Here is a 17,272-nt window from a genome sequence, read left to right as displayed (position 1 = left end):
AAAAAAATCAGCTGAGTGTGGTGGTCCACACCTGTAGTCCCAGCTACTTGGGAAGCTGAAGTGGGAGTATCACCTGAGCCTGGGGGTCAAGGCTGCAGTGAGCTGTGATCATGCCACTGCAGTCCAGCTTGGGTAACAGAGTGAGAGCCTGCCTCAATAAAAATAAATAAATAAAAACAAGACCTTCGCCTACATGATCTCACTGAAGTTCACAATGGCCCCAAGGCAGCAAATGTCTAAACTGCCACCCACATGCACATCCACCAAGCTCCTAAGACATGTGACTTGAGTTGTTTGGTATTGCCCCTAAAGAACTTTAAAAATCATTAAGCATAGCCTCCTTATTTTACAGAAGAGGAAACTGAGACCCAGGAATAGGAGGTTTGTGTGGGTGGTGACTCAGAGTTCCAGATCCGAACAGGGCAGGCCTGAATTGCAAAGCCCAGGTCTGCTTACTAACCGGGGGAGCTTAAGCAACCAAGTCTCGGATTCTTTAACTTAAATGAAGACTAAAATACTACCTATCCAATAAATTTATAAACTAGACAAAATAATGTGAGTAAAAGACTTGATGTTACTTAGTAAATACTCAGTAAGTGTCAGTTACAATTAATATGATTAGTATGCATCTGCCACAGTTGTGGCAAGAGCTCAGACCCTGAATCCCCAATCCAAGGCCCATTCAAATATGCCAATCTCTCATTCGACCCCAAATCAGAATTCTGAACACAGCAGGCAGTCATTCATGTTTACAAAGGAAAAATTATTGAACACCTACCCTGTACAACATCTATGACGTTGCCTGACTGTAGCAGTTTAAAGGCTTAGCTCCAAGTCCCTGGATTTAAAAACATGGTTCAGGCCAGACCAAGGTATAATCATTGTGGTGCTGGAGTGGCTTGCTGTCTGGTGACATGGCGTTATCTGGGCTTGGAGATATTAGAAAAGCATGACTACTTGGGAGCCATGGAGACTATGCAAACGTGAGGATTGGAATGTGATTAAAATATCTCCTTTTCTCGGCCAGGTGCGGTGGCTCACGCCTGTAATCCCAACACTTTGGGAGGCCGAGGTGGGCGGATCACAAGGTCAGGAGTTTGAGATCAGCCTGACCAACATGGTGAAACCCCGTCTCTACTAAAAATACAAAAATTAGCTGGGCATGGTAGCGCGTGCCTATAATCCCAGCTACTCAGGACACTGAGGCAGGAGAATTGCTTGAACCCGGGAGGCGGAGGGTGCAGTGAGCCGAGATTGTGCCATTGCACTCCAGCCTGGGCGACAGAGTGAGATTCTGTCTCCAAAAAAAAAAAAAAATCCTTTTCTCCATCCCCAGCCGCCACCCTTACCCTAACCATTGTGACCCCACCTCTGGATCAAGCATTAGCCCTGGGGCTGCCTCCTCACTTCCGGCCACAGACAGTATAGCAATAACCACTTCCTCCACACAATTCCATCAATATACAGTCATTACATGTGTACTACAAACAAGGCACTATGAGAATAACAATAACAACATCTGCGGAGTGTGTACTGTGGCCTATGTTCTATGCTAAATGATTTCCATGCATTATTTCACTTCCTCCTGGTAACCACACTATGCAGTCAGTACTGTTATTATCCCAGTTTTACAGATGAGAAACCTGAGGCACAAAGGCCACTTGCCCCAGGTTATGTAACTAATGAGAGGCAAACCCAGAATGCAAAGCCAGGCAGTCTGGTCAAGCCTGCACTGAAACATAGATGAGCGTGATTCCTCCATGACCTCATAGCAGAGAGAAGTCAAATGGCTACGATGCTAAAGAGAAGACAGCACCAACAAATGCTACTGGACAGAGAATACACATGCTGGGAGGGACAGGAAAGAAATCAAAGCCATAGCTAGGTGGAAGTGGAAAGGGAAGGAGAAAAGGAAAGATATTTTGGGCGAAGGGAGCAGCATTAGCCAGACCCACAGATAAGAAATAGCAGAATCTGTTTTAGAAAATGCAGTAAAAAGACACAGAGAAGACAGTTGTGAGACAATCAGGGACATTTCTGGGAAAGTACACTGGAGCCACAATGCAGAGATTCTAGCATCTCATTTCAGCAAGAAGATTTTGCAAGCAATAGGGAACCATTGCAGGTAAGAAACTGCCCAGGGCTGTCATAAGCACGAGATAGATTTCTACACAGATTCAAAACACTGGATTATCTACTTCTTTCAGTTTTTAGTCCAGAAGAATATTACTTCTCCCCACACCTCCACGCAGACCAAGTATCCACAGGGGACTCTGGAAGCTGCACGGGTGCATGTTCTTTGGAGTGAAGTTGCGTAGATATGAGGAAGAAATGAAATAATGCATGTGAATCATTTGGCATGATACATAGGCCATAGTAAGCATTCTATGTGTGTTGTAATTGCCATTCTGACATTTCCCCTTTCCCAAGCCACTGGAGTAATAGTGCATTCAAGAATATATTGCTCTGTTTTATAGGTGTGCATTCCCCAAAATGCTCACAGGAGTGCTAGCCACTCCTTAAAACGCTGCCCACAGAGCTTCCTCAAACTCTCTGTCAAAGCCAGACCCACATGAAGAGCCCATTCTGAATGCAGAGCCCAGAAGGGACAGATGAGGCCCAGTGTGCATCCTTCCTCCTCCTACATGGAACATGACTTCATGTGTTGTCCCTTCCTGGAATAAAATCCTTGTAGAAAATAATAATTTTATCTGTGTGGATTTTACCAGTAACTAACTGTGGGTGGATTAGGTGTCCCTAAAATATCCCTTTAGTATGAAATTGTCAAATATAGTATTTCATTCAAGATAAATCATTTCTTGGAGAGTATTTTCATGTTAAATTTTCAGATGATTTCTGTTAGGTAACATGGGGTACCTTAAAATGGCACCGTACCTTAAGATGGGGCCGATTCCAGGTTCTTCTCCCCTCCTTGACCGGGCACAGTCTGAACCCGCCAAAGGAGGGCCAATCAGAAAGAAGCATCTCCCACCTTCCCTTGGGCCCGCCCCTAGCCCAATCCACGTAGGCCCAAGGGATATAAAACCCAGCGCACCAGCAGCCCTCTCTCTCTTCTCTTCCTTCTCCTTGCGTGGTGCCGCTCGATACCTCCAATAAAGATCTCTTGACCGTGACCGGTGTAGTTTGGTCTCCGCCCGGCCCCTTTCATTGGTGCCGTGACTCGGATCGGGACTCCCCAACCCCCTCGGTGGGACCCCGATCCCTTTCAGGCTCAGTCCAGACCCTCGCCGGTCTTTGCTCATTTTCCTGTTCGCCAACCTCTATGCCCAACACCGGCCTCATCTCGGTAAGTCTCCCCTTCCGGTGTCCGACACCAGTCGCAGGCTCCCGCCTCGGCCGCCCACACGGCTGCTGTAAATCCTATTTTAGACTCGGCCTCCTGGGGCAGGGTTCCCTCCTTTTCCTCCTTACTCGCCAGGCCTGGGCCCCTTCCCCTTTCTCGCTCCAAAAATCCTGGTAGCAGGTGGCCCACGGCCCTCAGTCCTTTCGTTTCAGTGACGACCGACTCGAAGGGTCTGACTCACAGCATGGTTATCGGCTGTTAGGGGACGCCCTGCCCAGCCCTTTGCCATATATTTCCGTAAACCCCCTCTTCTCATAATGGGAGCCTCTGCATCCCTGCCGGCCGACTCTCCCTTACAATGCCTTTTAAATAACTTATCAGCCCTTGGTTTGGCTGCTGATCTCAAACCTACACGCCTCATTAAATTGTGCACTCAAAACTGGCCCACCTACCCCCTAGACAACCAAAACAGATGGCCCACTTATGGGTCCTGTGATCCCAACCTTCTCCGGGATCTCTACAATTATTGTGAGCAAACAGGAAAATGGGCAGAGATCCCCTACGTTCATGGCTTCTTTCTTCTACGGGACAAACCCAACCTCTGCCTCCCTTGCAAGCCGCAACACCTTATCGCTGCTCTCAAGCTACCAACCTCTCCTTCCGCTCCCGACTTTGATCCGGCCGACGAACCCCCCTGATACCACCACCCTCCACCTCATCTTCCGGTCGCCGCTCAACCGGTTGAAACCAGCTACCAACCCGGACCACACGAAGAACCAAACTGCTTACGCCCCGCTCTCATGCATCTCCTAAGTCCTCTTCTCTGGCTTTCCACCTCTCACATCTTTACACTTTCCTCCGCCGGCAGACCCTCTTCCCAGCCCTATTATCTCTTCACAGTTAAAGAGTCATAAACATTCACAGGAGGACACACACCAACTACATCAGCCCCATGGTGGATCTTCCCCTTCCCAGGCTCACTATGATAGAAAATGGCTGGGACCCTCTCTTCTACATGTTCCACTTCGCCGTCTGGCTCCCACATCAACAAACACACCCCCTTCCTATATTATACCACTAAAAACAACGCCTCCTCCCGAGCCATACATATCGACAACCCCGCCGGCCCAGTCTGGGGCCAGTCAGTTACAGGAGGCATATATCCCAGCAATGCCTGGGCATATCCAACTCAAACCATAACTATTTCCCGTTCCCTCAAAACTCAGTCCATCTCTAACCAAACCTTTAACCAGCTTCTCCTCAGAAACTACCAGCTCCTAGCGACTTGTGAAGACACGGCAGACTCCAGAGACAGTCTCACACCCTGCTGACCTCTTAAACGGCCAACGACTGGCAACAGATACCCAGGATTGGGGTGGGGGAGGGGGTAGGCCTGCCCTCGCACCCTAAATTAACTACCATCTTCTTTTCTCTTCGGGCAGACCAAACTCTACCCCTAGTACCCCAGATGGCTACAGCAAGCTGATTCTACCAATTCTTAAACACCCTTCGCTCAGACAGCTGGCTCATTGCCAACCCATCCCTGCCCCTCAACTGGCTCACAGCACTGGAGGATCTATACCTACAAGGACTTCACATCTAATGAAGTCTTCATGTATAGCGCCCTATTGCTTGGCCTCATACTCATACTGTACCCCATGCACAACCCTGATAGTTCTCCCTGTGCCCCCTCCCCACAGCGCCCCCACTCAGCAGGAAGCAGCCAGATGAACCACGATGCCCATTTTCCCCCATTTAAGAAAACAAAAAGGGAGGAATGTTAGGTAACATGGGGTACCTTAAAATGGCACCGTACCTTAAGATGGCACCGGTTCCGGGTTCTTCTCCCCTTCTTGACCGGGCACTGTCTGAACCCGCCAAAGGAGGGCCAACCAGAAAGAAGCATCTCCCGCCTTCCCTTGGGCCCACCCCTAGCCCAATCCACGTAGGCCCAAGGGATATAAAACCCAGCACACCAGGAGCCCTCTCTCTCTTCTCTTCCTTCTCCTTGCGTGGTGCCGCTCGATACCTCCAATAAAGATCTCTTGACCGTGACCGGTGTAGTTTGGTCTCTGCCTGGCCCCTTTCAATTTCAACTGAAAATTTGGGGAATTTCCCATAAAAATTGAGGAATTTTGGAAAATTTGGAGAATGCACTTTAGGGATTTTCAGCCCTCATACAGCAGCAGGAGGATCACTTGAGCACAGGAGTTTGAGGCTGCAGGGAGCTATGATAGCACCACTGCACTCCATCCTGGGCAATACAGCAAGACCCTGTCTCTAATAATCGAAAAAAAACAAAAGAAGGAAGAACACGGAGTTTCAAATCAAACTAGCCTGGGCTTAAATATGAGGTCCTCTACTTACTTTCTGCAGAACTTGGACAATCAATTCAATTTTCTGAAGCTCGGTTGCCTTATCTGGAAATCAGGGATGATCATGAGTACTTCATGATGTTACTTTGAGCCTAAGCTGACATAAGTACCTGACATCCAGTGTCAGTTTCCCAACCCCTCCTCAGCCAGTCCTTTCTGAAAATGAAATAATATCCAACAGGCAGTATCATTAGCTTAAATTCTGTTAAGAACTACTCCTCCAGTTCCTCAACCCTTAGGAATAGCCACAGTAAACAGTCAACACATCCCACACTGAACTGATTCCACAGGCCAATGGAGAAAAACCACTACTACAAGACTCTCTTTCTCTCTCTCTCTCTCTCTCTCTCTCTCTCCCCCCTTCCTCTCCCTCTTTCTCTCTCCCTCTCGCTCCCTTTCTCTCTCTCACACACACACACACACACTCACAAGCACATGGCATCTACACCCCCTACCTATCAAAATGATTTCTCAGTCTTCATAGCCTACAAACGTTAATTTTTACCTCTATTTTTATTGCAGCCAAGTTGTTTTCCTTCTTTTGTCCCATGTAAAAGACCTTAACATCTCATGCCACCTGCAAAGGGCAAAAAGGAGTTAGTTGGAGTGGGAGTAATCTCTCTGCCCAGAAATGTTCAGAGGAAGGTGAGAGCAGAAACAATGTACACAGGACATTACAGCATTTCCTTGTCTTGTGAAATGTCTATTATTTAGCAGCTTTACACTGTCTTCTACTCCTTTCCTCTTCACCACCACAGACAAGAACACATGCACACATAAGTATGAGTACAGAGAGAATTTTAGGAATAACACATCACCTAGTATTCACATAAAACTTTACATTTGGCTGTGCACGGTGGCTCACGCCTGTAATCCCAGCACTTTGGGAGGCTGAAGCGGGTGGATCACCTGAGGTCAGGAGTTCAAGACCAGCCTGGCCAACATGATGAAACCCCGTCTCTATTAAAGATAGAAAAATTAGCCGGGCATGGTGGTGGGCGCCTGTAATCTCAGCTACTCGGGAGGCTGAGGCAGGAGAATCGCTTGAACATGGGAAACAGAGACTGCAGTGAGCCCAGATCACACCACTGCACTCCAGCCTGGGTGACAGAGTGAGACTCTGCCTCAAAACAAAACAAAAAAAAAAAACAACAACTTTGCATTGTGTGACACTTTGCAGTTTTCAGAGCACCTTTTAAATTTTTTTTTTGTTTTTTTTTAAGACAGAGTCTTACCTTGCTCTGTCGCACAGGCTAAAGTGCTGAAGTGCAGTGGCGCAATCTCGGCTCACTGCAACCTCCTCCTCCTGGGTTCAACCAATTCTTCCACCTCAGCCTCCTGAGTAGCTGGGATTACAGGCATGCACCACCATGCCCGGCTAATCTTTGTATTTTTAGTAGCTATGGTGTTTCACAATGTTGGCCAGGCTGGTCTTGAAGTCCCGACCTCAGGTGATCCACCCACCTTGGCCTCCCAAAGTGCTGAAATTAAAGGCATGAGCCACCACGCCCAGTCTCAGAGTACTTTAATCTGTACTATTTCATTGATCACAACAATCCTTTAAGATAAGGCAGATGTTTTTAATGCCCATGTATAAATGAGGAAACAGCAACTAAGAGAAATGAGTTGCTAAAGGTCACTCATATAGTGGTGGGGTTAAACTCATACTAATTTAATTTCAATCCAGGAATCCAATGTTCATAGGGTTTGAAAGCAGTAAATACAGAAAATGGCTTTTTCAAACTAAATGTTTGTTCATTCATTCAACAAATTCAAAGTGGATTTGCCACCAAGTCTCCCAAACGGGAATCCCTCAAATCCTATCAGTTGTCAAATTCTACCATCCTCACCTCAGAGATGGCTATTTCTCTTTAAGCTCAAATCTTGTTCTAGAAACCCCCATTATTTCCTCCATGCCCCCCTCCCCTGTGCCTCGCTGACACCTGCACGGTCCACTTCTGTGTGGGAAGCTCAACATAACCCTAACACTCTGATCTCAGCTGAGTGAACCAGCTGGACAGATGATCCGACCTCGTCCAGATGGATTCGCCCTCCCAAAAATTTAGATTTGAGACACAGTGCCTGAATCATACTGCACTGAGTGAGCACTATGTCTGTGGGATTACGGCATGTTATTAAGACACAGAAATTAGTTTTACTGAAAATCCTTGTTTGTCCAAAAGAGAATGGGATACACATGTAGAAAGTAGCAGAAAGAAAACATTCAAACCCAAAGAAGGAAGAGCAGAGAGATTAACTGCCAGTATTCTTTTCATTTCTGTGAAGGCCAAGGTACAACTTAATTTCATGTAATTCTCCTATTTCTTCACCAAAACTCTACCTTTACTATGCCTATGACTACCACCACCACTACCAGCACCACCACTATCCTAACTTGCAGTTTCTGTGAGTTTCTGTGCCATGTGACAAAATGGTCCCTGCTAGCCCTGCTATGACAGGCTTGGGTTGCCTCCATTGTCTGGTATAAATAAATATCTCCACCAAAAATGTCTAATCATAGTCTACCCTATGAGCAAAAAGTTATCCTCCTGTTATCTGCATTTTTCTGGCTTTTACCACCACCTGCAAGTGTAGGACCTCCAAATCTCCACAAAGTCCCTCCTAATTGTTTGGCATCCCCATTGAGTTCTATTTTTTAGATGAGGGTACACGTACCCTAGGAGGTATGTGGTGGCATATTGAGAGGTTCATAATGCATTTTCTTGGAAATTCCATTTTAGTTCAAGATTATTGGAAAAGAATAAGTAATTTCAATCAATATTTTGAATTGCTAAAATTGTGGCAGTATAATAGTAGGCAAATGTACACAATTGTTTTTCAACATCAAACACTAAATTCTGCAGAAATTTTCCCCTATAATGAGCCACTGGTAGGTATATTTCCCCTCAGTCCCCTACCCCAAGGGAAAAATATGAAAAGAATGCCATAGGAAATGTCTTAAATTCACAAATAATGTCTTACAGCCACATACGGTCTCTGTCATGTTTGCTGTCTTCTCTGGCTCCGCATCCTTTCTCCAGGTACCTCCCTCTCTTCCTGGCCTGCTCTCTGGGAATCGCCATGTCCACAGTCTCTGGGTATAGCTTGAGCTCCCGTGTCTGCAGACAGAGAAAGAACCCTCCAAGTGCCAGGGCTACACAGTGTTCTCTTATGTGAAATCTGCTAGGAAGAAGCACAAAAGGTCTGTCATTCAATGGCTTACAGTTCTGTCAGCTTTTACTTAAAACCTCCTCACCCTTAGCTCATGTTTGTGAACAAAATAAAACTTTAAGAGGGATCCAGAGATCCCTCAAAAGGAATCCCTGCTGAGAAAAGTGATCTTATGTCCCTAATCACAAGGTTCTGTGCTGCCATTAAAGATGCTGGGACCAGGGATGGGCACCTAACCCAAAGACAGCCAATCCTTAAATTGGCCTACAGCTCAGGAAGCATCCCACTCTGTCACCACTCAACCACTCAGATTCTCTTTCTCAGTGTGAGACACAGAAAGAATTGCTAGCAAGATCAATTAGCAACAAGAACAAAATGAAAAAATAGAAAAACAGAAATAAAAACTGTGTGAGAGAATCTTTAACCACATGTCCTCACACCAGTACCACTCTGCCAACCTCCCTTTAACAAATACATGTGGGCAAAAACAATATGCTTTAAAATGTAGGAAGTAAAGACATCTTTTCTTTGGTTTCCTCTATTGTGTTTCTTGTTTCCTGCCTCTTCTTAACAAGCAAACCTAGACAGGAAGAAGGCTGCCTTCTCTCCATTTCACCCTTGGCTTCTCAAGCTTAGTTGGGCAATTAGATCCAAGATCCTTCATGCAGGCAAGTTATCTCCTCTTTCTCTCTTTCTCCAAATAAGTGGGTAAGTAATCTCTCTCTCTCTCTCTCTCTCTCTCTCTCTCTCTCTCCCCCGCTCCCACTTCTTCTCTCCCTCTCTCCACTCTTGTGCATTCTGGTCCAAAGGTGTAAGTTTCATATTGGATAAGTTAGTAATTGCATTCAGCTTCCAGTAATAATGTTCCAAGCATTGTGGCTTAAGGACATAACAGTTTCCCATTATCACATAATGAGAAGGCTGGAAAAGCGTAGTTGCTGGTGTGGTTTCAGCCATCAAGGATTTCAGAGTGAAGCCTTTGAGATTCTCTTGGCTTTTGCCTCATGGTTAGAGTCCAACAATAACATTCAAGTTCAGGCACAAAAAAAGGGAAATGCAACAAGGGCTTTCTAAGAAATTCCATCCAATTACTTTGTCTTGTGTCATTTGGACATTCCTATCTGAAAGAAGGATGAGATTTGTAGTTCTTTTAAATTGGGAATACTGACATGCCTAATAAACACAGAAGTTCCATTGATAATGGGGAGAATACTACATAGGTGATTGGTAGTAACTACCCTGGAAAGAATGGAAAGTTGGGTGTGTGGATTCTACCCAGGCCTACTGTTTGCTTCATCCAACTGGTACCAGGGTTCTGCAGTGAGAGCTGTTGGGTGCTGCTGTCACATTTAAAAGAGTAATATCCACATTACACCCCTTTTCACTGCTGTTCTTCTCAGGTAACAGGAATAACTGGCAGAGCTAGATTTAGGAATCCCTGGGACTCTTGGCATTATACCATCTAAAAGTATCAAGGCCCTTCTTCAATTTCTAACAAGAGTCTGAATCTCACTCACAATAGAGCATTCAAGTGAATGGCAATTAACTTCTACTGCTATAAAAAAAAAAAAAAAACCCAACATTGATCCTGAATAAAGTTTCAGCACCCAAGTGATGTTAAATCTCTGAGAAGTGTGGCTCATTGCTGAAGTCCTGGAAAATCATTCTCTCTTATATCCCAGTAGTTGTCAAACATGAGTGTGCGTCAGAATCACCTGAATGGCTTGTTAGAACACAGAGTCATGAACACCTTCAGAGGTTTTTATACAACAGATCAGGGGCCTTGCATTTCTAACAAGCCCCCTGGTGATCCTGATCTCCCTAGTTTGGGGCACCTTAAGCCTTGAGAACTATTGATATAGCTTATAAAAATCCACATTACTGGAGCTCACCTGAATGAATCTTTACTGCTTGCAGCCAAAAGGGCTTACTTAATAAACTGTTCTTTGGATTCAGACTGAAGCCTATCGGACTGGAACAGAGGACAAGGCCTCATAGCAAACACCATGTCCCATGAACAAGAGCCTGCCTATACTTTGGTGCCTACAGTTTTGTTACTGAATCGTTTCACTACCTAATTTTTTCTTCTCTTAGGATGAGTGCTCTCCTGAATGGGTACATAGTGGGTTATAAAGACATTCAGCCTTTGATCTTCAGTGCAGAAAAGATGTTTGAATCCCAGGAGGCCAGATGCAGTGGCTCACACCTGTTATCCCAGCACTTTGGGAGGCTGACTCGTGCAGATCGCTTGAGCTCAGGGGTTTGAGACCAGCCTGGGCAACATGGTGAAACCCTGTCTCTATAAAAAAAATACAAAAATTAGCTGGGCATAGAGGCATGCGCCTGTAGTCCCAGATACTCTGAAGGCTGAGGTGGGAGGATGGCTTGAGTCTGTCAGGCAGAAGTTGTAGTGAGCCGAGATCACACCACTACACTCCAGCCTGGGCAACAGAGTGAGACCCTGTCTCATAAAAGGAAATAAATATAAAAAGAATCTCAGGAGTGAATTCACCTAGATTTAAGCAGGGCCAACATACCTACATTCATAAGAAAGCAAGGTTGGTCAAACGATTCCTTTGGATTTAAAGTGAATGGCCAAATCAACAAAAATCTAATTACTTGTCATATACAATAAGGAGTAAAAAAAGAACAATACATAATCCCTACTGTTGAAGAACTCAATATAATTGAGGATACCCATGTAAACAAATACTTTTTTTTTTTTTTTTTGAGACGGAGTCTCAGTCTGTAGTCCAGGCTGGAGTGCAGTGGGGCAATCTCAGCTCACTGCAAGCTCTTCCTCCCGAGTTCACACCATTCTTCTGCCTCAGCCTCCCAAGTAGCTGGGACTACAGTGCCTGCCACCACACCTGGCTAATTTTTTTGTATTTTTAGTAGAGAAGGGGTTTCACCATGTTAGCCAGGATGGTCTCAATCTCCTGACCTCGTGATCCGCCGGCCTCGGCCTCCCAAAGTGCTGGGATAACAGGCGTGAACCACCGCGCCCGGCCACAAATACATATTTTAATACATACTGTAAGTGCTACAATAGTGCTATGAACAAAGTATAATGGAAGCAAAGAAGATATAGGAAGCCTGTAGGAAAGGAGTAAAGGAAGACGTCATCCCAGATCCACCTGAAAAAATTCTGAGGAATTTCCTTTTATGCTCTAGGGCTCTAGCTTATGAATAGCTATGTTAACCTGTTGCATAAATCGACAATTTTTCTCTCTCTCCTGGGAATGGAATAAGCTATCATCCTGAGGGAGTCCACAAGAGCAACTGCACTCCTCCTGCCCACGCAAAAAAAAAAAAAAAAAAAAAAAAATAAGGAAAAAGCTCAGATAGGGCTGAGGTTGGGGAAAAAAAAATGTTACCAGGTGTCTTATCAAAGCAGGGGTATCTCCTCCAGCCCGTACTCTAGATTGGGAGTTAGGCTCAGAGGAAGGAACGCCAAAGGTGAAATCAGAATACCTGCGGTTGGAATCCCAGCTGCTCACTAGCTTACCTTGGCCAACATATTTAAATATTTAACCTTCCTGAAACCACTTTCTCATCAGTACAGTGGAAAATAGCATTACATTCTTCGCAGGGCAACTATGAGGTTCAAGGAAATTCAGCCTATCATAACGCAGTCAGTGGAGTCCAAAATTTCAATTGCGTGAGATACGGAGCCCCATTATTGCTAGATTTAAACGGCTGAGGTGAGGATGCACTGCGAGCCTGCCAGGAATTCCAGGCCTCGCAGTGTTCTGGCGCCACCTGGTGGGAGCTGTTAAATAGCGATGGGGGAAGACTCCGTCGCGGGGGAGCTGGAACTTCCTGGAAAAGCTGGAGTCCATTGCTTTGCCCGATTATTTGGGGAGATTGGAGGTGCAGAGACTCCTCCTAGGTCTGTTGTTTCCCACCTGTCTCGCTGTCCTAGGAATTCCGGCAGGGGGAGAACAGGAGATAGCCAATCACGGGGGAAGAATGGGAGATAGCCAATCACTGGTTACTTTATATTGTAATCACACGGTAGTGGAAGAAGTCGCCCTCCAGTCTCACCTGTGGCTACAAGCCAGCCACGCGGGCCTCCCCTCTCCCCGTGAAAGCACCGAGCTCCTTCCTGCCTCATCGACTTCCTGGGTGCCATTTCATCTGTTTTGAGCGCTGTTGATGATGGCCACTGCCAGTGTTTCCTATTGACACTACCCCAATTGTCTGTTTCCTGACCGTTGTCTCTCCCCCAACATTGTTTGTTTCAGTTCACTCTGCTATCTGAAGTCATCTAGTGGTGTTTTTCCTCTAAAGTAAGGTATGGCTTACTTTAAGCTTTATGGCTTTACTTTTATGGCTTTACGGCTGTGCTCTTTCAGTTCCTCTAATACCCCTTTATTTACCAGTGTGTCCTCAATGCCCATTACAACAGCTGGAATATATTTTGCTCTTAATAAACATATATTGGTATGTCCATTTCTCTAGTCATTGGAAACATCTAAGCAAGGTATTTTAAGGGAATGAGGTTTGATATTACTAATAATAGTGTTCTTCTGTCAAGCTAACAAAGACCAATTTTTTTTTTTTTTTTGAGACGGAGTCTCGGTCTGTCGCCCAGGCTGGAGTGCAGTGGCGCGATCTCGGCTCACTGCAAGCTCCGCCTCCCGGGTTCACGCCATTCTCCTGCCTCAGCCTCTCCAAGTAGCTGGGACTACAGGCGCCCGCCACCACGCCCGGCTAATCGTTTTGTATTTTTAGTAGCGACGGGGTTTCACCGTGGTCTCGATCTCCCGACCTCGTGATCCGCCCGCCTCGGCCTCCCAAAGTGCTGGGATTACAAGCGTGAGCCACCGCGCCCGGCCCAAAGACCAATTTTTAAAAATCAATCCAAAGAATGTACTTCCAATCTCCAAAAATAAATGGCAGTAAAAGTCTAAACACAAATTTATATAGGTTAAGAATTTTTAACATCTGTTTAGTTGCAAAATCCAGGCACTAAGTTTTTTTATTACATCTGATAAAGATGTAATCACTGACTTATATCACTACTAATAACAAATAAGGAGCTTTTGTGTTCCTACCACTGCTCTTACTGGCATTGCAGTTGACTTTACTGTTTTTAGCTTCCTGAGTAAAACCATTTTTCAAAAAAGAGCCAATAGCTAAGGACTATCTACGAAGGAGATTACTTAGATAATCCCAAACACTGTGTGTACATAAGTCAAATAGAGGGGGAGTATCAATGAAGGTCTGTGTTACCTTTCTCTGAAAGAGCCCTTGATTATTGAAAAATTAAGATTGGATCTGGTGTCCCAAGAAATAACATAAAGAACTTTATTTTTTTAATAAAAGGTTATAATCTTGATATAAATGGCTCTAACTGTACAGTTATATATCTCTGCTTGTGCAGTGGAGCAAGTTTCTACCTAGACTTTTTAGGGAGGCAAACATCTTTTCTAAACACCTTTAGTGCAACACCGCCACCTGGTGTGGTGAAGACAAGGAGAAAATTAGCTTAAGTTGAAAGTGCAGAACTCTGTGTTTGACACTCTGTAAGCATGAATGACCCAAATGAAGTGGTCACAAACACAATTAATTAAATACAACTGCTACATCATGATGCACAAATAAGGACTATATAAATATCTGCATATGAACAGTTCAGAATAAAACGAAAGTGAACATCTTTAGTAATCACCGACTTATGTCACTACTAATAATAAATAAGGAGCTTTAGTCAAAAGAAAACATAAAAAATACAAAGAGAAAGTATCTAAAAACATCAATGGGGCAGCACCAATAACTCTTAAAGGATTTATCAGGGGAAATTCAGCCAGATATCAGGCAAAATTCACCCCCGATATTTCACGTAGATTCTTTTCTATTTTCCCTAAGCGTCGGCCGGTTTGAGAAATAAAGGGGCAGAGTACAGAAGAGAGAAATGTTAAAGCTGGGCGTCCGGGGGAGACATCACATGTCGGTAGGTTCCGTGATGCCCCACAAGCCGCAAAATCAGCAAGTTTTTATTAGGGATTTTCAGAAGGGAAGGGAGTGTACGACTAGGGTGTGGGCCACAGAGATCACGTACTTCACAAGGTAATAGAATGTCACAAGGGTATTGATTGGGGAACTGATAAGTATCCATGAAATCTTCACAATTTATGTTTAGAGATTGCAGTAAAGACAGGCATACGAAATTATAAAAGTATTAATTTGGGGAACTAACAGATGTCCATGAAATCTTCACAATCCACGTTCTTCTGCCATGGCTTCCAGCCAGTCCCTCCGTTTGGGGTCCCTGACTTCCCGCAACAAGGATTAAAGGAGTGTTTGAAATGAATATGCAAAAAAGACTGGGTGAAGAACATCAAGAGCAACACGTTAGAACAGTGGTAATAATAACTAACATTTATTGATTGGGCCGTCATGTGCCAGTCACAGTTCCAAGCACATCCCATGTGTTAAGTAATCCTTGCAACCCTCTTAGGTGTGTGTTATTTTGATCATCTCCATTTCATCTGAGGTGAATGGAAAGAGTTCAGTCACTTGTCAAGATCACACAGTGAGTAAGCAGGAGAGCCAGACCTTAACTCAAGGTGGCGTGGACCCAGAGCCCACACTCTCAACACAAGCCTTTACCTCTAAGCTGGGAGCGCACTTAGAGAAAGTAGGAAGCCCAAAGTGCGGCTGTGTATAAAGAGTAAGTTGAGGGGGCCGGCAAAGCACTAGGCAGAGCAAGCTCCACTTCTTAGAGAACATGTTATCACACAACAGATAACAAGCGAAGACAGAGCCACTCAACTGCTCCTCTCCTTCCATCTTCACTCATTCCCCAATATGAGTGAGTGAGACATGAAGAGCAATCATAAAAGAACTGGAAAAGTCACACCATTTGTAAGAGTGGGAAAGAAGCACCAGAGTGGGAGGAAGTGTTGGAAAATAACAACTAGTCTCTAAATAATCAGTTCTCCAATCTCCACTGAGTAACTAGCCTGAATTTTTCCAAAGCTTATAGATGTGGATAATGAAATCCATCCAATTCCTTTAGAAATCAAGGAGAATTAGAAATACTGGAAGGCCAGAGCTCAACAAATATTTGAAAATGTTTAAAAGGGGAAAAAGCAAGACTTCAGAAATTATAGACATGTATGTTAGAATATAATTCCTGGAATGTTAAAAATATAATACAACATTATGTTATAACTATAACGTGGGGATGCTATAGACTACTAAATGTTTCATTTACAAAAATTTCATTCATTCAGAAATATGTGTTAAGTAATAAATACCCTCACGAAGCTTACATTTTTAGTGGGGGGTGGTAGGTATAGGCAATAAATAATTGAATATATGCAGAAATATAAAACAGGTTAAGTATTACAGTATGTACCTAATATAGGGCAAGGGATATAATTCATAGGGAAAGTCTCTCTAATAAGATGACTTTTGAGAGGAGATCTTTTAAAAAGAAAGTGGGACACGGGAAGACGTAGAGGAAAAATAATTCAGGGAATGGAAAGTGCAAGTTCAATGGTTCTGTGGTAGGAGGGTGCTTGGTGAATTCACAGAACAGGAACAAGGTCCATGAGGCTGGTGTGGAAACAGAGATGAAGACGACATCTGAGCAGGAACAGAGGCTCTGATTATGTGGGACCTGTAGGCCACTGTAGGAACTTAGCTTTTTATAGTTTTAAATCAAGTTTGGCCTAAAGCTACCTTACCACATATTTTAAGTCTGGCCTAAAGGTTTCTCTGTACATTGTGAACTATAACATAAACAGAGTTGTAAACAGACCATAGCCTACGCTTGTGCCAATCACCAAGTTTTGGCCAATCAGTGGTGGCCAACTATTCAAACTGTGTTCAAATATGGAAAATGCAGAGCTGTAATCAATCCTGCTGTTTCTGTACCTTACTTCCGTTTTCTGTACATCACTTGCCTTTTTCTGTCCCTGAATCTTCCACTGAGTGGCTGCACTGGAGTCTCTGTACCTACTCTGGCTGCCCAATTCATGAATTGTTCTTTGCTCCATTAAACTCTGTTAAACTCAATTTGGATAAGGTTTTTCTTTTAACGATAGTGAGGGAGTTTAGAGGCCCTGAAAGGTTTAAACAGGGGAATGACAGGCTCTAAGTTAGATCTTATCAAGATTGCTACTGTTGGTTTATGGAAAATAGAGTAAGGGAGTTGGGAAGCAGAGAGAGCAGTTAAAAGGCTTCTGTAATAATCCAAGCCAGCACTGTTCACAATAGCTAAGACTTGGAAGCAACCCAAATGCACATCAGTGATAGACTGGATAAAGAAAATGTGGCATATATACACCATGGAATACTATGCAGCCATAAAAAAGGATGAGTTCATGTCCTTGCAGGGACATGGGTGAAGCTGGAAACCATCACACTCAGCAAACTAAAACAAGAACAGAAAACCAAACGCCGCATG

The sequence above is a fragment of the Hylobates moloch genome, unplaced genomic scaffold (genome assembly GCF_009828535.3).
Source record: "Hylobates moloch isolate HMO894 unplaced genomic scaffold, HMol_V3 SCAFFOLD_1, whole genome shotgun sequence".
NCBI classification, from domain to species: domain Eukaryota; kingdom Metazoa; phylum Chordata; class Mammalia; order Primates; family Hylobatidae; genus Hylobates; species Hylobates moloch.
The sequence above is the reverse complement of the archived record's forward strand: the minus strand, read 5'-3'. Positions refer to the sequence as shown.